The sequence below is a fragment of the Triticum dicoccoides genome, chromosome 4A (genome assembly GCF_002162155.2).
Source record: "Triticum dicoccoides isolate Atlit2015 ecotype Zavitan chromosome 4A, WEW_v2.0, whole genome shotgun sequence".
Classification (NCBI taxonomy): domain Eukaryota; kingdom Viridiplantae; phylum Streptophyta; class Magnoliopsida; order Poales; family Poaceae; genus Triticum; species Triticum dicoccoides.
In genome coordinates, this window is record NC_041386.1 from 137,117,632 (window position 1) to 137,143,093 (window position 25,462).

Consider the following 25,462-nt stretch of genomic DNA (forward strand, 5'->3'; position numbering starts at 1 on the left):
TGGCCAGTATGTGGAGGACTTTAGTAAGCTAGCACGTTATGCCCCAGATGACGTTGCTACGGATGCAGCTAAGCAGGAGAAGTTTCTGGAAGGACTAAATGATGAGTTGAGCATGCAGTTGATGGTAGCAACCTTCAACAACTACCAGGAGTTGGTAGATCATGCTCTTATGATTGAAGGGAAGCGGCAGCAAATTGAGAATCGCAAGAGGAAGTATGCACAAGGAAAGTACAATTCAGGAGCTCAGCAGAAGCCACGATTTACCCTTAGGCCGGGAGGACATTTTCAACATACCCATGGAGGAGGTAGTTTGCACAATCACAATGGCCCCAGGAATGGTAATGGGAATGGAGGAAGCAACGGCCAGAACCACACCAACCCATCAACCCCAGCCAAGAAAGACCTGAGCCAAGTCACTTGCTTTAAGTGCCAGAAGACCGGATGTTATGCCAATAAATGTCCTGAATCCCAGAATGGAAATGGCAATGGAAGCTCTGGGAAGAAGCCGAACCCTTTCAACAGGGGACAGGTGAACCACGTTAACGTGGAGGAGGTTGAAGAGCAGCCGGATGCAGTAATCGGTAAGTTTTTGGTTAAGTCATTTACTGCACTCGTTCTTTTCGTTACTGGTGCATCGCATTCATACATATCAAGGGGATTTGTGGATAAGTATAAACTGCCAACCCAAGCCCTTATGTCACCCATGTTAGTAACCTCGCCTGGAGCAGAACATATGGCTAGTCTATGGTGTGATCGGTTACCATCAAGGATTGGTAACTATGTTTTTCCCTCAGACCTAATAGTATTGGAATCCCAAGGATTGGATGTGATATTAGGCATGGATTGGTTATCAAAGTATGAAGGGAATATTGAATGTGCCAGTAAGTCAATTTCACTTACCACCCCAGAAGGGATAAGGATCAAGTATGTATCCCGACATGTGCTAAAGAGGACTCAAGTAAATTGTTTAACCGGAGTAGTGCAGGAGGAAGTACCAGTAGTGAAGGATTTCCCCGAAGTATTTCCAGAAGAGTTGCCAGGCATGCCACCAGATAGAGATATTGAGTTTTTGATTGAGCTTTTGCCAGGCACAGGGCCAATATCAAAGAGACCATATAGGATGCCTGCAAAGGATTTGGTGGAAATTAAGAAGCAGATTAAGGAGTTACTAGATAAAGGATATATTCGCCCAAGTTCATCGCCCTGGGGATCGCCAGTACTTCTAGTGGAGAAGAAGGATGGATCGTTAAGGATGGTTGTCGATTATCGAGGATTGAATGAAGTAACCATCAAAAACAAGTACCCCTACCGATGATCAATGATCTTTTTGATCGATTGCAAGGAGCTAAGGTATTTTCCAAGATCGATCTGCGATCAGGATACCACCAGTTGAAGATTCGGGAACAAGATATACCCAAGACGGCTTTTACCACCAGGTATGGGTTGTACGAGTATACCGTTATGTCATTTGGTCTGACTAACGCACCTGCATATTTTATGAACATGATGAACAAGGTGTTTATGGAGTTCTTGGATAAGTTCGTCGTAGTGTTCATTGATGATATCCTGGCTTACTCAAAGAATGAAGAGGAGCATAAGGAGCATTTGCGTTTGGTTCTTGGAAAGCTCAGAGAACATCAATTATATGCCAAATTTAGCAAATGTGAGTTTTGGTTGAAGGAAGTTGGATTTCTCGGACACGTTATATCCGGAGAAGGTATAGCAGTAGATCCCACTAAAGTTGATCCCGTGACCAAGTGGGAAGCACCAACCACCATGGGAGAGATCCGGAGTTTTCTTGGACTCGCAGGATACTATCGGAGGTTTATTGAGAATTTCTCAAAGATTGTGAAGCCTATGACTGAGTTGTTGAAGAAGGATACCAAGTTCATATGGACGGAGGAATGTGAGGCTAGTTTTCAGGAGTTGAAGAAACGTTTGGTTACCTCACCCGTGTTGATTTTATCGGACCAGACCAAGGATTATGAGGTGTATTGCGACGCTTCACGACAAGGACTTGGAGCAGTGCTTATGCAGGAAGGCAGAGTTGTTTCATATGCCTCACGACAGCTTAAGCCTCATGAGTTGAATTATGCCACGCATGATTTGGAGTTAGCAGCCGTAGTGCATGCATTGAAGACTTGGAGACATTTTCTGATTGGAAACCATTGCGAGGTGTACACGGATCACAAGAGTTTGAAGTATATTTTCATGCAGAAGGAGTTGAACCTCAGACAAAGGAGATGGTCGGAGCTCATCAAGGATTGTGATATGAAATTGCATTATCACCCCGGAAAGGCTAACATAGTAGCTGACGCATTAAGACGTAAGAGCCATGTCAACACCCTAATGACGGGAGATTTACCAGGGGAGTTAGCCGAAAGTCTTCGAGTGCTATGTTTGGAAATAGTTCCAAGAGGCTATGTAGCAGCATTGGAGATTCAGTCTACTTTAATGGATAAGATCAGAAAAGCTCAAAGGACTGACAAGGAAATTGCTTCCATTAAGGAGAAAATGAACAAAGGAAAAGCTAAGGGATTTCGTGAGGATGAGCACGATACCGTATGGTTTGAAGACTGTGTCTATGTACCAAATGATCCGAAGATTAGGAAGCTAATTCTGCAAGAGGCCCATGACTCACCATACTCGATTCACCCAGGAAATACCAAGATGTATTTGGATTTGAAGGATATTTTCTGGTGGACCGGAATGAAGAAGGATATTGAGGAATATGTAGCAGTTTGTGATGTATGTCAGAGAGTGAAGGTAGAGCATCAGAAGCCAGCAGGATTGCTACAACCATTGCCGATACCTGAATGGAAGTGGGATAAGCTAGGCATGGATTTCATCACAGGATTGCCTAGAACACGTTCAGGCTATGACTCGATATGGGTTATAGTCGATCATTTGACAAAGGTAGCTCATTTCATTCCAGTGAAGACTACCTATACCAGTGCAAAGTTGGCAAAGATATACATGACCAGGATTGTATGTCTGCATGGAGTTCCAAGGAGCATTGTATCGGATAGAGGAACCCAGTTTACCTCAAAGTTCTGGAATCAGTTGCATGAGACTTTGGGAACCAGACTGGAGTTTAGCACAGCTTTCCACCCGCAGACAGATGGACAGACCGAGAGAGTAAATCAGATTTTGGAGGATATGCTAAGAGCTTGTGCGCTAGATTATGGATCTAGTTGGGATGAGAATTTGCCATATGCGGAATTCTCTTACAACAACAACTATCAATCCAGTTTGAAGATGGCCCCTTTCGAAGCCTTGTATGGAAGGAGGTGCAGGACCCCATTGTCCTGGGATGAAGTTGGAGATCGCCAGTTGTTTGGACCGGATCTGATAAAGGAGTCTGAACAGAAAGTGAAATTAATTCGTGACAGGCTGAAGGTAGCTCAATCCAGGCAGAAGAGTTATGCAGATTCTAAATGCAAGGAGACAGTTTACGAAGTCGGAAACCGAGTCTATCTTCGAGTATCACCACTTCGAGGAGTTAAGCGCTTTGGAGTTAAGAGAAAGTTAGCACCATGTTTTGTAGGCCCATACCAAGTTTTGGAGCGTATGGGAGAAGTTGCCTATAAGTTGGAATTGCCCGAAGGATTGTCAGGAGTTCACGACGTGTTCCATGTATCCCAGTTGAAGATGTGCCACGCAGAGATGGCCGACATACCGCTGAGAGATATGGTACCACTGGAAGCAATTCAGTTGGACAGTGATTTGACCTATGAGGAGAAACCAGTTAAGATTCTAGAGTATGCCAGTCGAGTCACCCGCAGCAAGGTTATCAAGTTTAGCAAGGTTCAGTGGAGCCACCACACGGAGGATGAAGCCACCTGGGAACGAGAGGAAGATTTGCTGAAGGACCATGCTCACCTATTTTCTAGCCAACCCGAATCTCGAGGGCGAGATTCATCTTAAGGGGGGTAGGTTTGTAACATCCCAAATTTTCAATTTGGAATGTTATACACTAGATCATCATTGCATATCATATTTATTGCATTTTGGTTGATCCTAGAAATTTTCGCAACTCAAGGACCCTCGCAGAGAGTTGGGGATTTCGTTATTTTCATATTTGAGTTGTCTCAAATTTTGAAAATAGGATCATTTGATTTTATTTATTTTATCTTCAATTATTTCTATTACAAAAATATGAGAGAGGGAATAAAATGACTTTCTCAAAATAAAGAAATATTGAGGATTTAATAAAAAAATCAAATAAGATTTTATTTGGTTTTATTTGCTATTTTATTTGAATTTAGGAAAAATGCGCGTTTTCCAAAATTGCATTTAGGCCCCAAATAAATGTTCATCTAGTGCGGCTTGATTTTAGAAGCCGGGGAAAATTTATTTCGGGATTTTTAGAGTCCGTTTAGTAGTCCTTTTGTTTTTTTCCGAGCGTAAGTTTTTTTTTTAAAAAAATGTCCGAACCGACCTACGGGCCGTGCTAGGCCCGGACTCCCCGGACCCAGCCTTTATAAGCCGCCGGCCCACCCCGGGCCGAAACCCTAGCCGCCCCGCCTCGAACCCCGCGCCCGCCGCCGCCGCCCCACCGGACCCCGCCACCGCGCCCGACGCCGCCGTCCGCACCCGCCGCCGCCTCGCCGGAGCCGCCGTCGCCGTCTCGCCGCCCGAGGTTTACCTCGATCCCGCCGCCGGTTTTCCCGGAAAAACCGTTCGGTTTTCGTCGGTTTTTTTTGTTTTGTTTTTTTCTTTAGATCAGTTTTTTTCGGTTTAGGCTAATTAGCGAGCGTTCGCTCTTTCGTTCGTTTTAACAAACGCGTTCTTCATTTAGATTCAGTTAACGAACGTTCGTTCATTAAACTGTTCGTCGTTTTTCTTTTTCTCGGATTAAATCCGCGATTTTCTGATCGCGCTTTCTGATCCGATTTTCGTTTTAGTTTATCTTTTCGCTTGTTTATCAGAATCAGGCGATTCAAGCGCCTGGAGTTTCGTCTCGAAACCCTCTTTCCGTTTAACCAACTTAAACAAGTTTTGCTTCTGTAAAAATTGCCTTAGATCCAGAATAGTAAACAAAGCCTGTTTCTTTTGCCGTTTGTCTTTCGTTGCTTCGTTCGATTCGATTCTTTTTGCCAACCAGAGTTCTTAAGTTGAACTTCCTGGTTAAATCTCTTATTTGAGTTTTACCTATGCATTAGTTGAGTACTTATTGTATGCTTGTTTGCTCGCGATAGAGTACCTGGAGTGCGCCGCTTGTTACTTCGAATCGCTAGGTTTCCCGGATCATCGGCAAGGCAAGTAACACTTTGATCATACCTCCTACTACCCAGTTTTATTGCATTAGATCAATCCTTACACATTGCATGATTAGGATCTAATTAAATTGTGGGTTTGGGAAGTAGTTGAGGTAGTACCTATGACCTGTCTAATTATCAAACCTTTGGGAGTTACTTCTACGTTTGCTTATTATTGCTATGCTATGCTAGTAGATGTGGATTGGGTGAGTGTATCCATGACAGATGTGAGCTTTGTTAATTAATGGTTTACTTAAGGTGGCAACCTAAACACACATCTGGGTGGATTGAGGCACCTGGGTATTCCAGGATTGCCTGTTTTCTTTTGGACCGCCACCCAGGCTCAAAGGGATCATGAGATTATTCATGCTAGAAACTTCAGTGTGCAGCCACAAGCTATTATGGGCTCTAGCATAGTTGACTAAGTCGTGCGAACTCTTACAGTGGCAGACTAGCAGATGTAGGGGATGTAGGTGGTACGGTCTACCCATCGTAAGGTGCTAGCGCTTCTGAAAGACTATGTCTCGGTCATCCGTTTCTCAAACACCATGTAGTGCGAGAAACCAAATGGAGGCGATCGAGTCTTGTGGGGAAAAGTGCGCAAACCTCTGCAGAGTGTATAAACTAATCATGGTTAGCCATGTCCCCGGTTATGGACATCTTGAGTATCTAGTACCTAGATTATCATGTGAATCTCAACATGTTACTCTAAAAATTAATTTTGTTGGGTTTGTTTAATGATGATGTTTAATTGGGATTGAGAATGCTGTCAACCATTCTCAATATTTAACAACCACCATAATAGTTAAATATTATTCCTTTGTAGTAGGGAAAAATTGGCTTTATGCAAAACTGTAACCATAGAGCTTTCCACCAGCCAAATATGCATATAGTATAGCTGTTTCATTCCATTATTCTCTATGTGTTACATTGTCAGCATATTCCATGTGCTGACCCGTTTTTGGGCTGCAACGTTAATGTTGCAGACTTTTCAGACGATGATTAAGGAGTTTTAGGTCGTGGTTCTATACTCAGTGATGCTGTTGGAGTTGATGGACTCACTTATCTTCCAAGCCTTCCGCTATTATCGTTATTAAATGGCCTTAAGCCATTTTTATTGTAATAAGTTATCTTTGGAGACACTCGATGTAATAAGTGTGTGATTGCTACTCTGCTATAAATCCTTCAAGTACTGTGTGGTGTCAGCATTACTGATCCAGGGATGACACTGGAGCATAGAGATTGGACCGTTTGCGGTCTGGTCACTACACCTTATTTGCACTATAAATTCCCAAATATTCCGAAATCCTTCGGGGTTAACCTAGATCAGAAGTTCCGCCGCCGCAGGGCTCCGTAGCCACCGAAAACCAATCTAGACCCGTTCCGGCACCTTGCCGGAGGGGGGAATCATCGTCGGTGGCCTTCTTCATCACCCGACGGCAACCACGATGAGGAGGGAGTAGTCCACCCTCAGGGCCGAGGGTTTGTACTAGTAACTATGTGTTTAATCTCTCTCTCTCTCATGATCTATATCATGGGCTTTGTTAGCATAGATGGATCATATGATGTTTCTCCTCTCTATACTCTTGTCGTGATGAATTGAATCTTTACCCTTTGAAGTTTTGTCATGTCGGATTGAATGTTCAGATTTGGGAACACATGATGTATGTCTTGCGGTATGAATACTTGAGGTGACAAATGGGGTATCATATTGATTCACTTGATATACATTATGGCACTCAACTTGCGGATTCCTGCAATATTGGGGTAATCTATGCATAGGGATTGATGCACGCTTTTATTATCCTTTCTCTGATAGAAGCTTTGGGGTCTCTTTGTAGTTCTTTGTGTGGATTGAGTATTATGAATATGAATATGCTTTGGTGTTATTCTAGTACGAACTCTAGGATAGATCGAACGAAAAAAATAGCTTTGCGTTATTTTAGTACGAACTCTTGAATAGATCAAGCGGAAAGAATAGCTTTGAGGTGGTCTCGTACCCTACAAACAATTTCTATCTTTTGTTCTCCACTAATAGGAACTCGGGAGTGATTCTTTGTTGCACTTTGAGGGATAATTATATGATCCAACTATGTTAGCATTGTTGAGAGATTGCACTAGCGAAAGTACGGACCCTAGACCTCATTTCTAAGCATTGCAATACTGTTTTTGTGCCAATTTACTATTTGCTACCTTGCTGTTTTTATTTATTCCGATTATAAAAATATATTTCTACCATCTATATTACACTTTTATTACCATCTCTTCACCGAACTAGTGCGCCTATACAATTTGTCATTGTATTGGGTGTGTTGGGGACACAAGAGATTTCTTGTATTTGGTCACATGGTCGTTTGAGAGAGACCATCTTCATCCTACACCTCTCACGGATTGATAAACCTAAGGTCATCCACTTGAGGGAAAATTGTTACCGTCCTACAAAACTCTGCGCTTGGAGGCCCAACACATGTCTACAAGAAGAAAGTTGCATAGTACACATCAAGCTCTTTTCTGGCGCCGTTGCCGGGGAGGTGAGTGCTTGAAGGTATATCTTTAGATCTTGCAATTGAATCTTTTAGTTTCTTGTTTTGTCACTAGTTTGGTCTATAAAAGAAAACTACAAAAAATGGAATTTAGGTTGCATTATATTATTGATCATCTTTATAATGTCTTTCTTGAAAATGATGGTTCGAAAAATTGTGCTCAATTGTTAGAAGAAGAAGTCAATAAAATGCTTGGCACAAATTATTTGAATGATGAGCATGATTGCAATGTTGTTAGTTGAATTCTTTGAATATACAAAATGCTAATGCTGATTGCACAAGTCATGACAAAAATGTTTCTTATAAGCATGTCACTTTTTGCAGAGTGAATTGAGAGTGCAATTGCACACCAAAAAGGGAAGATAGATTTTGTAAGAAGCATAAATATTTAGAAATGAAAAATTTGCAAGAGAGGCTAGATGATTGTGCTGAAAGGTTTAATTTTTTCCGCCATCCTTATGAACTTTGCAATGAACATGGTCATTTAAATCTCCAATGCGAATTCTTGCATGATCAAATAGTGTCCAAAAATTGTGATAACTTGATTACCCGTGAGCATCATAAAGAGCTTAGTCTTCTTTTGGGGTATGAAGAAATGGAACGTATAACTAAGGGTATTCCAAAATTTAATCTCGAGAGATTTCTTGATTTTGATCTAGAGGAAATTTATATCTTTTGTGCGGTAAATTGCATTGAGAATCCTTATATTGCCAAATATCTAAAATCAAGAAAACAAATGGAATATGAAGAGAGTACTAATGAAAGGGAAAATGTTTGCCAATACCCTCCTAGTGTTTATTATGATGAATCATGTAACGAGGAGGAGCTTCCTATCCAATCAATCTCTTCAACAAGAAGCTTGAAAAAATAAATTAAACCCACACATGGTGTGGTGAAGAAGAAGAAAATAAGAAAGAATAGAGGTAAAAAGGTATCTCTCCCAAATAATGTTGCTCCCATCACCATTGTGCCTCATGAAAGTGAATGAAATATGTTGATGGAGGATGATGATATTGATGACGATTTTGTTATGCATATTGCTTGTTGTGATGATTATGATTGGGAAGACGACGATATCCCTTATGATCTTGAAAATATTTTTAGCACTTGCTTGGAAGAATATGATAATAATGTTTGCTATACTGTTGGTGCCATTCATGCTATTGATAAGAATGATTGTGATGATATGCAAAACCACAAGCTTGCAGATGCTATGTTTGATGAGTATGATACGTTTGAAGATTTATTTGCTAGAAATAATGCTTGTCCTAAGCTTGGGGATGCTTTGCTTAATGAATATGATCCTTCTACTTTCGATAATAAAATTTATTATGATGATAGAATGCCTCCTATTTATGATGATTAAATTGATGAAAGTGGGGTTGGAAGAGTGTCAACTCTAGGTAGTAGTGATCCCACTATTTTGGAGGGTGTTGAATCTTATTACAATATTGATGAAAGTGGATTTGGAGAGTGTCGGTGTCAAAACCGGCGGATCTCGGGTAGGGGGTCCCGAACTGTGCGTCTAGGCCGAATGGTAACAGGAGGCAAGGAACACGATGTTTTACCCAGGTTAGGGCCCTCTTGATGGAGGTAAAACCCTACGTCCTGCTTGATTAATATTGATGATATGGGTAGTACAAGAGTAGATCTACCACGAGATCAAGGAGGCTAAACCCTAGAAGCTAGCCTATGGTATGATTGTTGTATGATGAAGTTGTCCTACGGACTAAAACCCTCTGGTTTATATAGACACCGGAGAGGGTTAGGGTTACACAAAGTCGGTTACAATGGTAGGAGATCTTGAATATCCACATCGCTAAGCTTGCCTTCCACGCCAAGGAAAGTCCCATCCGCACACGGGACGAAGTCTTCAATCTTGTATCTTCATAGCCCTGGAGTCCGGCTGAAGGTATAGTCCGTCTACCCGAACACCCCCTAATCCAGGACTCCCTCAGTAGCCCCTGAACCAGGCTTCAATGATGACGAGTCCGGCGCGTAGATTGTCTTCGGCATTGCAAGGCGGGTTCCTCCTCCAAATTCTTCATAAAAGTTTGTAAACACCAAGAGTAGTGTCTGACTCTGCAAAATAAGTTTCCACATATTGCCACAGAGAGAATAATATTAACACAAATCTAATCTGCTGACGTATTCCGCAGCGTGACATCACACTACGGCCAAGCCTTTATTCGAATCGTTTTCACTTTTCCACCTCAGCGTGTTTTGCGAGGCGGTTTCCTTGGCACGTCTTGTCAAAGTAGAGATCGTGTCCCCCATTTACGGGATTCTCATCAATACGGACGTGGGTAACCCAACCGCGCCATTTATCACGGCGCTTGGGAGGCAAGCAAGTTTTACTAGGCTGGTGGGGACGCACAGTCGCATCCGCCCATATAAGGGGATAAGGATCCACCTTTTTACCTACGCCTTCTTCCTCCTTTGCCTATCCATCTTCTGCGCACCCGATCTCCAGCGCCCAAGCCCGCACTTCCTACCTCAACCTTCTCCAACAATGTTCAGAGCGGGAGGCAAGTGGATGGTCTCCTCGGTCACGGAGGGCCATGTCAAAAAGCTAAGGAAGGCCGGATACCTGTCCAAAGACATCGCGCACTAGCTTCCTGAGGAGGGGCAGCTTCTCCCCACCCCAAGGCCCCATGAGAGGGTAGTATTTCTTCCCCACTTCCTCCGTGGACTAAGTTTTCCTCTCCACCCATTTGTCCGCGGGCTCATGTTCTACTATGGCCTAGATTTCCACGATCTGGCCCCGAACTTCATCCTCAATATCTCGGCGTTTATCGTCGTGTGCGAGGCTTTCCTCTGCATCCGCCCCCATTTCGGCCTCTGGCTCAAGACCTTCAACGTCAAGCCAAAGGTGGTGCGCGGCAACCAGGCGGAGTGCGGAGGTGCCATGGCGGGCAAAATAGCCAACGTCCTATGGCCCGAGGGCTCCTTTGTGGAGACCTTGAAGGGGTGGCAGTCAGGGTCATTTTACATCACCGAGCCACGCGATCTGAAGTGGATCACAGCCCCTGAATTCCGATCCAGACCCCCTACGCGGCTCACGTCCTGGAAGGAGACGGGATTGTCGTGGGGCGACGAAGAAGAGGTGACCGGACTGCAAAAATGCATCCAATCCCTGGTGAACAAGCAGCTCAAGCTTGTCAACGTAGTCCAGGTCATGCTCGTCCGTCGGATCCTTCTGTGTCAAGAACGGGACTTCAATCTGTGGGAGTTCAACCCGCACAGCACCAAACTCTGAGCAGGCTCTTCGACACGACATACGAAGATGTTTGGAAGGGGCTAACCAAGGGCGCCGAGGCTCCCACATCCGCCTCCGAAGACCGCGGATTCAGCTCGCAGCGTCCTGCTGGCGAGGTAAAATATTTTCATCTTTTACAGGATGTTAAGTTTTCTTCATAGTTTGACTCTATGCGGGATCTAAACTCCCTCACCTTTGACAGGATTGGCAGGCGAAGTCCGGACTGATTAACTATCCGGCTCCCTTGCCCGAAGACCCAGCCCCTGCTCTCCTAGTGAAGCTGCTGGTTCCGGCACCTCATGTGGTGCCGAGGAATAAGGCCAAGAAGAAGAAGGCCACGGGGACTCAAAAGAGTTCCCGGCATATGGTGGTGTCGGACTCGTCGTCCGACGAGTCCGAGACGCACTCCTCCCGTGAAGACGAGGAGGAGGAAGAAGAGACCTCTCCCCCTCCAGCGGGGGAGGAAAGAAGAGGAAGGCCGCCCCAGTAGGGGAGGCCGAAGGGTCCAAGAAGAGGAAAACCCCTCCGCCGAACTACGCCCCCGACACCGACGAGGACGAAGAGGAGTGACCGGACAGGGCCAAGCGTCCGGCGAAATTGTAAGTGTTCGGATACTAGAGTAACTCATGATATTCCTTTTGTTGTGCAGCTTTCCCTAATGTCGAATATAATCATGCAGCCCGCCCAAGGACGGGCTTGACGAGTCGTCGAGCGGCTCCCTGGATTCATCGGACGTGAATTCATTTCCACCCGCTGCCTCCCCCTGTGCTGCGGATGACGCCGAAGTGGTGTCGCGACAAGCTCCGGGGCAAGAGGAGGTGGTCTAGGAGGAACCGCGAGGCGACCTCCCGGACTCCAGGAGTAAAGGGGACAAGACCCCCCAGGGATCCAAGTCCGGCTTTAAGCTGGACACCGCGCTGGAATCATCAACGGTTCTGGACCGCGACAGGCGAACTCGTGCCAAGAGGAGCAAGCCTATTGAGCCGACGTCCTCCGTCCAACCGGAGGCGCCGGACAATCTGCTGGAGGTGCTTAAGGGCGCCTCCATCAACGAGGAGCACCGTACCATCATGAGTATGGTGGTCCAGAAGGTTCGGTCCGCCAAAAGTGGACTGACTGAAGCTTGTGCTAGCCTTCTAACATGCTTCGAGGTAAGTAAAAAATATGTAAAAATATTACCGCATAGACAGTAGCCCCTGATGCTCTGTTTGGCGTTCGGAAAGAAAAGCCGAATAGAGGATCTATTAAATATTGCAGGAGTCTAACTAAAAAAGGAGTCAATATATGTATGCAGGCTTCGCTGCTGGCCACCGCCGCACTGACTGCGGAGGTGGGTGCCCTGAAGTAGGGCCTCGAGCGGACCGAGCAAGAGCTCGGTGTCGGTGTCAATACCGGCGGATCTCGGGTAGGGGGTCCCGAACTGTGCGTCTAGGCCGAATGGTAACAAGAGGCAAGGAACACGATGTTTTACCCAGGTTCGGGCCCTCTTGATGGAGGTAAAACCCTACGTCATGCTTGATTAATATTGATGATATGGGTAGTACAAGAGTAGATCTACCACGAGATCAAGGAGGCTAAACCCTAGAAGCTAGCCTATGGTATGATTGTTGTATGATGAAGTTGTCCTATGGACTAAAACCCTCCGGTTTATATAGACACCGGAGAGGGTTAGGGTTACACAGAGTCGGTTACAATGGTAGGAGATCTTGAATATCCGCATCGCCAAGCTTGCCTTCCACGCCAAGGAAAGTCCCATCCAGACACGGGACGAAGTCTTCAATCTTGTATCTTCATAGTCCTTGAGTCCGGCTGAAGGTATAGTCCGGCTACCCGAACATCCCCTAATCCAGGAGTCCCTCAGTAGCCCCTGAACCAGGCTTCAATGACGACGAGTCCGGCGCGTAGATTGTCTTCGGCATTGCAAGGCAGGTTCCTCCTCCAAATTCTTCATAAAAGTTTGTAAACACCAAGAGTAGTGTCCGGCTCTGCAAAATAAGTTTCCACGTATTGCCACGGAGAGAATAATATCAACACAAATCTAATCTGCTGACGTATTCTGCAGGATGATATCACACTACGGCCAAGCCTTTATTCGAATCGTTTTCACTTTTCCACCTCAGCGTGTTTTGCAAGGCGGTTTCCTTGGCACGTCTTGTCAAAGTAGAGATCGTGTCCCCCATTTATGGGATTCTCATCAATACGGACGTGGGTAACCCAACCGCACCATTTATCACGGCGCTTGGGAGGCAAGCGAGTTTTACTTGGCTGGTGGGGACGCATAGTCGCATCCGCCCATATAAGGGGATAAGGATCCACCTTTTTACCTATGCCTTCTTCCTCCTTTGCCTATCCATCTTCTGCGCACCCGATCTCCAGCGCCCAAGCCCGCACTTCCTACCTCAACCTTCTCCAACAATGTTCAGAGCGGGAGGCAAGTGGATGGTCTCCTCTGTCACGGAGGGCCATGTCAAAAAGCTAAGGAAGGCCGGATACCTGTCCAAAGACATCGCGCACCGGCTTCCTGAGGAGGTGCAGCTTCTCCCCACCCCAAGGCCCCATGAGAGGGTAGTATTTCTTCCCCACTTCCTCCGTGGACTAAGTTTTCCTCTCCACCCATTTGTCCGCGGGCTCATGTTCTACTATGGCCTAGATTTCCACGATCTGGCCCCGAACTTCATCCTCAATATCTCGGCGTTTATCGTCGTGTGCGAGGCTTTCCTCTGCATCCGCCCCCATTTCGGCCTCTGGCTCAAGACCTTCAACGTCAAGCCAAAGGTGGTGCGCGGCAACCAGGCGGAGTGCGGAGGTGCCATGGCGGGCAAAATAGCCAACGTCCTATGGCTCGAGGGCTCCTTTGTGGAGACCTTGAAGGGGTGGCAGTCAGGGTGGTTTTACATCACCGATCCACGTGATCCGAAGTGGATCGCAGCCCCTGAATTCCGATTCGAACCCCCTACGCGGCTCACGTCCTGGAAGGAGACGGGCTTGTCATGGGGCGATGAAGAAGAGGTGACCGGACTGCAAAAATGCATCCAGTCCCTGGTGAACAAGCAGCTCAAGCTTGTCAACGTAGTCCAGGTCATGCTCGTCCACCGGATCCTTCGGTGTCAAGAACGGGACTTCAATCTGTGGGAGTTCAACCTGGTGCAGCACCAAACTCTGAGCAGGCTCTTCGACACGACGTACGAAGATGTCTGGAAGGGGCTAACCAAAGGCGCCGAGGCTCCCACATCCACCTCCGAAGACCGCGGATTCAGCTCGCAGCGTCCTGCTGGCGAGGTAAAATATTTTCATCTTTTACAGGATGTTAAGTTTTCTTCATAGTTTGACTCTATGCGGGATCTAAACTCCCTCACCTTTGACAGGATTGGCAGGCGAAGTCCAGACTGATTAACTATCCGGCTCCCTTGCCCGAAGACCCAGCTCCTGCTCTCCTAGTGAAGTTGCTGGTTCCGGCACCTTATGTGGTGCCGGGGAATAAGGCCAAGAAGAAGAAGGCCACGGGGACTCGAAAGATTTGCCAGCATATGGTGGTGTCGGACTCGTCGTCCGATGAGTCCGAGACGCACTCCTCCCGTGAAGATGAGGAGGAGGAGGAAGAGACCTCTCCCCCTCCAGTGGGGGGAGGAAAGAAGACGAAGGCCGCCCCAGTAGGGGAGGCCGAAGGGTCCAAGAAGAGGAAAGCCCCTCCGCCGGACTACACCCCCGACGCCGACGAGGACGAAGAGGAGTGGCCGGACAGGGCCAAGCGTCCGGCGAAATCGTAAGTGTTCGGATACCAGAGTAACTCATGATATTCCTTTTGTTGCGCAGCTTTCCCTAATGTCGAATATAATCATGCAGCCCACCTAAGGACGGGCTCGACGAGTCGTGGAGCGGCTCCCTGGATTCATTGGACGTGAATTCAGTTCCGCCCGCTGCCTCCCCCTGTGCTGCAGATGACGCTAAAGTGGTGTCGCGACAAGCTCCGGGGCAAGAGGAGGTGGTCCAGGAGGAACCACGAGGCAACCTCCCGGACTCCAGGAGTAAAGGGGACAAGACCCCCCAGGGCTCCAAGTCCGGCTTTAAGCTGGACACCGCGCTGGAATGATCAATGGTTCTGGACCGCGGCAGGCAAACTCCTGCCAAGAGGAGCAAGCCTATTGAGCCGGCGTCCTCCGTCCAACCGGAGGCGCCGGACAATCTACTGGAGGTTCTTAAGGGCACCTCCATCAACGAGGAGCACCGTACCATCATGAGTACGGTGGTCCAGAAGGTTCGGTCCGCCAAAAGCGGCCTGACTGAAGCTTGTGGTAGCGTTCTAACAGGCTTCGAGGTAAGTAAAAATATGTAAAAATATTACCGCATAGAAAGTTGCCCCTGATGCTCTGTTTGGCGTTCGGATAGAAAAGCCGAATAGAGGATCTATTAAATATCGCAGGAGTCTAACTAAAAAAGGAGTCAATATACGTATGCAGGCTTCGCTGCTGGCCACCGCCGCACTGACTGCGGAGGTGGGTGCCCTGAAGTAGGGCCTCGAGCGGACCGAGCAAGAGCTCGGTGTCGGTGTCAAAACCGGCGGATCTCGGGTAGGGGGTCCCGAACTGTGCGTCTAGGCCGAATGGTAACAGGAGGAAAGGAACACGATGTTTTACCTAGGTTCGGGCCCTCTTAATGGAGGTAAAACCCTACGTCCTGCTTGATTAATATTGATGATATGGGTAGTACAATAGTAGATGTACCACGAGATCAAGGAGTCTAAACCCTAGAAGCTAGCCTATGGTATGATTGTTGTATGATGAAGTTATCCTACGGACTAAAACCCTCCGGTTTATATAGACATTGGAGAGGGTTAGGGTTACACAAAGTCGGTTACAATGGTAGGAGATCTTGAATATCCGCATCACCAAGCTTGCCTTCCACGCCAAGGAAAGTCCCATCTGGACACGGGACGAAGTCTTCAATCTTGTATCTTCATAGTCCTGGAGTCCGGCTGAAGGTATAGTCCGGCTACCCGAACACCCCCTAATCCAGGACTCCCACAGTAGCCCCTGAACCAGGCTTCAATGACGACGAGTCCGGCGTGTAGATTGTCTTCGGCATTGCAAGGCGGGTTCCTCCTCCAAATTCTTCATAAAAGTTTGTAAACACCAAGAGTAGTGTCCGGCTCTGCAAAATAGTTTTCCACGTATTTCCACAGAGAGTATAATATTAACTCAAATTAATCTGCTGACGTATTCCGCAGCGTGACATCACACTACAACCAAGCCTTTATTCGAATCGTTTTCACTTTTCCACCTCAGCGTGTTTTGCGAGGCGGTTTCCTTGGCACGTCTTGTCAAAGTAGAGATCGTGTCCCCCATTTACGGGATTCTCATCAATACGGACGTGGGTAACCCAACCGCGCCATTTATCATGGCGCTTGGGAGTCAAGCGAGTTTTACTAGGCTGGTGGGGACGCACAGTCGCATCCGCCCATATAAGGGGATAAGGATCCACCTTTTTACCTATGCCTTCTTCCTCCTTTGCCTATCCATCTTCTGCGCACTCGAGCTCCAGCGCCCAAGCCCGCACTTCCTACCTCAACCTTCTCCAACAATGTCCAGAGCGGGAGGCAAGTGGATGGTCTCCTCCGTCACGGAGGGCCATGTCAATAAGCTAAGGAAGGCCGGATACCTGTCCAAAGACATCGCGCACCGGCTTCCCGAGGAGGTGCAGCTTCTCCCCACCCCAAGGCCCCATGAGAGGGTAGTATTTCTTCCCCACTTCCTCCGTGGACTAAGTTTTCCTCTCCACCCATTTGTCCGCGGGCTCATGTTCTACTATGGCCTAGATTTCCACGATCTGGCCCCGAACTTCATCCTCAATATCTCGGCGTTTATCGTCGTGTGCGAGGCTTTCCTCTGCATCCGCCCCCATTTCGGCCTCTGGCTCAAGACCTTCAACGTCAAGCCAAAGGTGGTGCGCGGCAACCAGGCGGAGTGCGGAGGTGCCATGGCGGGCAAAATAGCCAACGTCCTATGGCTCGAGGGCTCCTTTGTGGAGACCTTGAAGGGGTGGCAGTCAGGGTGGTTTTACATCACCGAGCCACGCGATCCGAAGTGGATTGCAGCCCCTGAATTCCGATCCGGACCCCCTACACGGCTCACGTCCTGGAAGGAGACGGGCTTGTCGTGGGGTGACGAAGAAGAGGTGATCGGACTGCAAAAATGCATCCAGTCCCTGGTGAACAAGCAGCTCAAGCTTGTCAACGTAGTCCAGGTCATGCTCGTCCACCGGATCCTTCGGTGTCAAGAACGGGACTTCAATCTGTGGGAGTTCAACCCGGCACAACACCGAACTCTGAGCAGGCTCTTCGACACGATGTACGAAGATGTCTGGAAGGGGCTAACCAAAGGCGCCGAGGCTCCCACATCCGCCTCCAAAGACCGCGGATTCAGCTCGCAGCGTCCTGCTGGCGAGCTAAAATATGTTCATCTTTTACAGGATGTTAAGTTTTCTTCATAGTTTGACTCTATGCGGGATCTAAACTCCCTCACCTTTGACAGGATTGGCAGGCGAAGTCCGGACTGATTAACTGTCCGGCTCCCTTGCCTGAAGACCCAACTCCTGCTCTCCTAGTGAAGCTACTGGTTCCGGCACCTTATGTGGTACCGGAGAAGAAGGCCAAGAAGAAGAAGGCCACGGGGACTCGAAAGAGTTCCCGACATATGGTGGCGTCGGACTCGTAGTCCGATGAGTCCGAGACGCACTCCTCCCGTGAAGACGAGGAGGAGGAAGAAGAGACCTCCCCCCCTCCAGCGGGGGGAGGAAAGACGAGGAAGGCCGCCCTAGTAGGGGAGGCCGAAGGGTCCAAGAAGAGGAAAACCCCTCCGCCGGACTACGCCCCCGACGCCGACGAGGACGAAGAGGAGTGGCCGGACAGGGCCAAGCGTCCGGCGAAATCGTAAGTGTTCGGATACCAGAGTAACTCATGATATTCCTTTTGTTGCGCAGCTTTCCCTAATGTCGAATATAATCATGCAGCCCGCCCAAGGACGGGCTCGACGAGTCGTCGAGCGGCTCCCTGGATTCATCGGATGTGAATTCAGTTCCACCCGCTGCCTCCCCCTGTGCTGCGGATGACGCCGATGTGGCGTCGCGACAAGCTCCGAGGCAAGAGGAGGTGGTCCAGGAGGAACCATGAGGCGACCTCCCGGACTCCAGGAGTAAAGGGGACAAGACCCCCCCAGGGCTCCAAGTCCGGTTTAAGCCGGACACCGCGCCGGAATCATCAACGATTCCGGACCGCGGCAGGCGAACTCCTGCCAAGAGGAGCAAGCCTATTGAGCCGGCATTCTCCGTCCAACCGGAGGCGCCGGACAATCTGCTGGAAGTGCTTAAGGGCGCCTCCATCGACGAGGAGCACCGTACCATCATGAGTACGGTGGTCCAGAAGGTTCGGTCCGCCAAAAGCGGACTGACTGAAGCTTGTGTTAGCCTTCTAACAGGCTTCGAGGTAAGTAAAAAATATGTAAAAATATTACCGCATAGACAGTAGCCCCTGATGCTCTGTTTGGCGTTCAGAAAGAAAAGCCGAATAGAGGATCTATTAAATATCGCAGGAGTCTAACTAAAAAAGGAGTCAATATACGTATGCAGGCTTCGCTGCTGGCCACCGCCGCACTGACTGCGGAGGTGGGTGCCCTGAAGCAGGGCCTCAAGCGGACCGAGCAAGAGCTCGGCCTTGCCAAACGGCAGCTCGAGGAGAAAGGAGGTAAGAGATACCTTATAGAAAAAATGCCTATAAGAAGACGCAATTGCAAAAAATGACAGGAGTACACTGCTTATTGTAGGGGCCAAAACTGAGGTGGCGACCCTCAAGCAGGTGCTGTCCGAGGCCGAGAAGAAAGTGGCCACGGAGCGCACCGAGCGGGAGAAATTTGAGGCGCAGGTCGGCGAGGTGCAGCAAGAGCTTCAGGCTCTCATGAAAAAACATGAGAGTTTGGAGCTCGACTCGAAGACGCGAGCGTCCGAGCTTGCTGCGGCCCTTAAAACTGCCAAATCTGCCAAGGCCGAAGCCCAGAAGGCCCTCCAGGAATTGGATGCGGTGAAAAAGATAGCGGCGGGTAAGGCATTCTCTATGCAAAGCAGACATATAAAAGTAAACTACTTGTTACTTACCCGAATCCCGAGCTCTCCAGGGGCATTCGCAGATCTTCCCCGCAGCGTATCCGATGCCGCCGCATTCTACCGAGCCGAGGAAGGCAGCTCGACAGAGAAGGTGTTCTGGTCTCAGTACGCTGAGGCTAGACACCCTGTGCCCTTGAGCGACCAGCTGAAGCAGCTGCTCGAGCTCCACAAGGCGGCTGAACATAGTTTGGCTGTGGCCTGGAGAGGCCCTGCCTGGGAGCTACTTCGGACTGGTGCGGCGGCTGGTGGAGGCTTGTCCAAGGCTCAAGGTCATCAAGCGCTCCGTCTGCATCGAAGGTGCCCATAGGGCCCTTGCCCGTGCAAAGGTGCACTGGGGTAAGCTAGACGGTGAGAAGCTTGTGAGGGACGGGCCGCCGCCGGGGAAGGAGCATCGCAAGCCCGAGAACTATTACAAGGATGTTCTGGCTGGTGCCCGCCTTATGGCGGATGAATGTACCAAGGATGTAATTTTTGAATGAACTCGCTCGTGTTATCCTGTGCGCTGAAAACTTGTTCATATGCGCTAAGCAATGCTTGTTGAATTTAAAATATTACTTTCTGTGCGGCCGTTTATCAAAAAATTGAGAGATGGCCAGTCGTCGGCTTCTGCCCCCATGCCACTAGTGCTGGGGTGTTCGGGATAAACCTGAGCGCTCTTTTTCCCATGATTGGGTCCGTCGAGGGAGGCGCTCAGCACAACGAACAAGGCAATCGGACTATAATGCTTGAACACTCTCACTTAGCCATAGAACTCTATAATTTTAAATTTCGGCGAAGCCCCTAGTATTCGGAAGACCGAGTTCGGGGCACTATCCACACCTTGGCCGGACAAAGTCGGTTCCTCGCTCAAAGCGGCATAAGTCTTTAAGGATTGGAAAAACCTCTCGAACAGCGACCGGTCTCTCGCCTCATCATGACAGTCAGTTTTAGCTTTCTCTACTGAGGTGCTCAGCCCAGCTTAACTGGCGCACAATCGCAGTAGTTCTCCTAGTGCTACCTTAGCCGATATAGCAGAACGTAAGGCACCAAAACATAGGAGCCGGGCAAACCCAACTATTGACCCAAATCATGATTCGGAGCCGATGCATATAGTGCTATAAGTTCGGGGTGCCGCACTTGTGAAAGTGTACGGACTTCTCACGCCATATTGATGGGTACTGAAGCCCCTGGCGTATTTTTGCCGTACCACACTGTATGGATGCAACATGTTATTAATAAACATATATATAAAAAGAGGATAATGCAAAAAATAGACAAAAAGCTATGCATTTTTTATAGAAAGGCTGCTATGAAAGCGGAATGATACAAATAGTGCGATAAGCAAAGGAAATTGGACTATTTAATACGTCCTGGCCAGGGGCAGGCCGCGGAATTGTATTAAAAAATAGACAAAAAGATTGAATTTTGCGAATGCGGTTCGCCCGAGCAGTGCGTGATAGCCACTACGGAACGAGACTATGTCGAAGATTAACTCCTCGCTTCGGAAGTTATCCGGAGATCCGAAGACCACTTCCAGTGTGACTGAGCCTGTACAGTTGGCTTCTACACCTGGTATGACGCCTTTAAAGGTCGTTTTGGTGGGCTTGATCCTCGAGGGATGTGCCCATTTTTCGCATTGTATCCTAGTAAAGCAGGTTCAGGCTGCTGCCGCCGTCCATGAGGACTCTTGTGAGATGAAATCCGTCAATGATTGGGTCTAGAACCAATGTGGCGAAGCCGCCGTGGCGGATGCTAGTGGGGTGGTCCCTTCGATCAAAGGTGATCGGGCAGGAGGACCATGGGTTGAACTTTGGGGCGACTGGCTCCACCGCATATACGTCCCGTAACGCACGCTTCCGCTCCCTCTTGGGGATGTGGGTTGCGTATATCATGTTCACTGTCCACACTTGCGGGGGAAATCCCTTCTGTCCACTGTTGTTCGGCGGCCTGGGCTCCTCCTCTTTGTCGCTATGCAGCCCCTTGTCTTTGTTTTCGGCTCTTAACTTGCCTGCCTGCTTGAACACCCAACAATCCCTGTTGGTGTGATTGGCTGGCTTTTCGGGGGTGCCATGTATCTGGCACAAGCGGTCGAGTATTCGGTCCAAACTGGACGGGCCCTGAGTATTTCTTTTGAATGGCTTTTTCCGTTAACCGGATTTGTAGCCTCGGAATCCGGCATTAACTGCCATATCCTCGTTGCTATCGCTGTTAACGCGGCACTTTTGTTTGTTCCAACGCGACCTGTCGCTTTTGTCCTTGGTATTCGAATTACCAGGGTTCTTGGTTAAATTGTTGCTGCGAGCTAGCCAGCTGTCTTCTCCCGCGCAAAAGCGGGTCATGAGTGTCGCGAGGACTGCCATAGATTTCGGTTTTTCCTGTCCCAGGTGCTGGGCAAGCCACTCGTCACGGATATTATGCTTGAAGGCCGCTAAGGCCTCTGCGTCCGGACAGTCGACTATCTGGTTTTTCTTTGTTAGGAACCGTGTCCAGAATTGCCTGGCCAATTCCTCTAGCTGTTGAATTATGTGGCTTAGGTCATCAGCGTCCGGTGGTCGCACATAAGTGACCTGGAAGTTATCAAGCAATGCGGCTTCCAGGTACTCCCAAGAACCGATTGAGTCTGCTGGCAAGCTGTTAAGCCAATGCTGGGCCGGTCCCTTAAGTTTGAGTGGGAGGTATTTGATGGCGTGTAGATCATCACCGCGGGCCATGTGGATATGAAGGAGATAATCCTCGATCCATACCGCAGGATCTGTTGTGCCATCATACGATTCGATGTTTACAGGTTTGAAGCCCTCAGGGATTTTATGATCCATTACTTCATCTGTGAAGCATAGTGGGTGTGCGGCGCCTCTGTATTGGGCTATATCACGACGCAGCTCGAAGGAGCTTTGTCTGTTTAGTTCGGCCCGGCTGGATTTATTGCATCCGGAGTGACGATCACCGTCACGTGTCGTGGGGCGCCTGCGCGATCCGTAGATTGATCTTGTTTGCCTTGCCTTGTCCTCCAGTATGTCGCGTAGGTCGGGCGCATTTTCCCGTGCCTTAGTATGCTTGACGCGGCGTCGGGGCATGGCTTGAGTGGAGGGCCAAGAGGCCTCTCTGTCGCGGCCACGAGGTGGCCGGTCGGCCATGTCATGCGCTGGTGATGTAGGTGCTTCCTCCTCTAGTCGGGGTAGCAGCCTGCGCTTTGGGTAACTCTTGGAGGGGCATTCGAGTTCATACTCTTGACTTCAGTCCATCTGTCAGCTAGCAAATCCTGATCAGCTCTAAGCTGTTGCTGCTTTTTCTTGAGGCTGCTTGCCGTGGCCATAAGCCTGTGTTTAAAACACTCTTGTTCGGCGAGATCCTCTGGCACGACGAACTCGTCGTCATCGAGGCTTGCCTCGTCTTCGGAGGGAGGTGTATAATTATCGTCCTCAACCTCTTGGTCTGCCGCCCTCTCGTGAGGGCTGGCTTCTCTATCCTCCTGTGCTGAATCTTGCTGGAGGGGGTGTTCTTCGGCGCTATCCGGAGTAGTATTATCTCCCGTGCCGGAATCACCGTTTTTGCTTTGGCGGGATTTAGAGCGGCGCCGCTGACGCCGGCGCTTGGGCTGTTTCTTAGAGGTATCGCCCCCTGCTGTTCCATCGCCATCTCCATCCTTTGGAGTGTCCACCATATATATGTCATATGACGAGGTAGCCTTCCAGCGCCCTACAGGTGCTGGTTCTTGTTCATCTCCTGCATCATCGTCCATGCCGTCGATGTCTTCGGAGTCGAAGTCAAGCATGTCGGTTAAGTCGTCGACAGTGGCCACGAAGTGGGTGGTGGGTGGATTTTGAATTTCCTCATCGTCCGTATCCCAACCTTGCTGATCGTAGTCCGGCCAGGGCTCTCCTGATAAAGAGAGAGACTTTAGAGAATTTAGGATGTCGCTGAAGGGTGAGTGCTGAAAGATGTCCGCGGCAGTGAACTCCATTATCGGCGCCCAATCGAATTCGATCGGCAGGGGCACGGGGGGCTCGGAGTTCGGAGAGGAATCTGGCTCCTCGGAGTCACGGGCCATGCAGAGTGCGGGGCTGGAGTTCGGCTCGATCGCCTCTGAGATCGCAGCCCCTGAGGCAGCATCCAACCGCTGATCCTCGATCGGTGTAGTAGGCTCCGAATCAATGGTCGGAACCGATGCGTGTGCAGCCTCCAAGGCGTTGTTCGGCGGCAGAGCTATATCATGCCCATCGAGACAGTGCGGCGCGCTTGGCTGTGGCTCGAATCCGTCGAAGATCAAGTCCCTGCGGATGTCAGTCGTGTAGTTTAGGCTTCCAAACCTGACCTGATGGCCAGGGGCGTAGCTTTCGATCTGCTCAAGGTGGCCAAGCAAATTGGCCCGCAGTGCGAAGCCGCCGAAGACGAAGATCTGTCCGGGGAGAAAAGTCTCACCCTGGACTGCATCGTTGTTGATGATCGAAGGAGCCATCGGGCCTAAAAGCGACGACACAGAGGAACTCTCAATGAAAGCACCAATGTCGGTGTCAAAACCGGCAGATCTCGGGTAGGGGGTCCCGAACTGTGCGTCTAGGCCGAATGGTAACAGGAGGCAAGGAACACGATGTTTTACCCAGGTTCGGGACCTCTTGATGGAGGTAAAACCCTACGTCCTGCTTGATTAATATTGATGATATGGGTAGTACAAGAGTAGAGCTACCACGAGATCAAGGAGGCTAAACCCTAGAAGCTAGCCTATGGTATGATTGTTGTATGATGAAGTTGTCCTACGGACTAAAACCCTCCGGTTTATATAGACACCGGAGAGGGTTAGGGTTACACAAAGTCGGTTACAATGGTAGGAGATCTTGAATATCTGCATCACCAAGCTTGCCTTCCACGCCAAGGAAAGTCCCATCCGGACAAGGGACGAAGTCTTCAATCTTGTATCTTCATAGACCTGGAGTCCGGCTGAAGGTATAGTCCGGCTACCCGAACACCCCCTAATCCAGGACTCCCTCAGAGAGGTCATGACACTTATTTAGTGATACATCCACTATTTTGGAAGAGGCTTCAATTGACTATGACAGTAAAGTTGTTGTCTATGATGATTATTATGATGACATGTATGCCATAAAGAGTGATAATTTTTCTATGCTTGTGCATCATGAAAAGAGTGCCGTATGTGATAGTTATATTGTTGAATCCATTCATGATGACTCTGAAAATTATTATGAGAAAGGAACTTATGCCCTTACATATCTCAATAATATCAAGTTTCTTCTCTATGTGTTGATTGTTTTGAAGTTACACTTGTTTTGCCTTCCTATGCTAGTTGATTCTTGTTCCCATAAGTTGTTTGCTCACAAAATCCCTATGCATAGGAAGTGGGTTAGACCTAAATGTGCTATTCATATGCTTCATGATGCTCTCTTGATGTTTTAATTCTTATCTTTTATGCGAGCATCATTGAAATCATCATGCTTAGCTTAAAAGGCATAAAAGAAAAGCGCTTGTTGGGAGACAACCCAACAATTTTACCTACTATTTTTGTGTGTTCACATGATTAGGCTACTGTAGTAATCATGTTTTATTGCTTTCGTTTAAATAAAGTGCCAAGTAAGACCTTTGGGATGGCTTATGGTGATAGTTGATTTGATCTTGCTAAAAAACAGAAACTTTTGCACTCAAGAAAACAATTCTAATTTTTAACAAAAGCATAACATGATCAAACCCAGAACTCATTGAGTATTAATCACATAGTGATGTGAACTAGATTAGTGACTCTAGTAAACTCTTTGGATGTTGGTCACATGGCGATGTGACTTGTGAGTGTTAATCACATGGCAATGTGAACTAGATTATTGACTCTAGTGCATGTGGGAGACTGTTGGGAATATGCCCTAGAGGCAATAATAAATTAGTTATTATTATATCATATTTCATTGTTCATGATAATCGTTTATTATCCATGCTAGAATTGTATTGATAGGAAACTCAGATACATGTGTGGATAAATAGACAACACCATGTCCCTAGTAAGCCTCTAGTTGACTAGCTCGTTGATCAATAGATGGTTACGGTTTCCTGACCATGGGCATTGGATGTCGTTGATAACGGGATCACATCATTAGGAGAATGATGTGATGGACAAGACCCAATCCTAAGCCTAGCACAAGATCGTGTAGTTCGTATGCTAAAGCTTTTCTAATGTCAAGTATCATTTCCTTAGACCATGAGATTGTGCAACTCCTGGATACCGTAGGAGTGCTTTGGGTGTGCCAAACGTCACAACGTAACTGGGT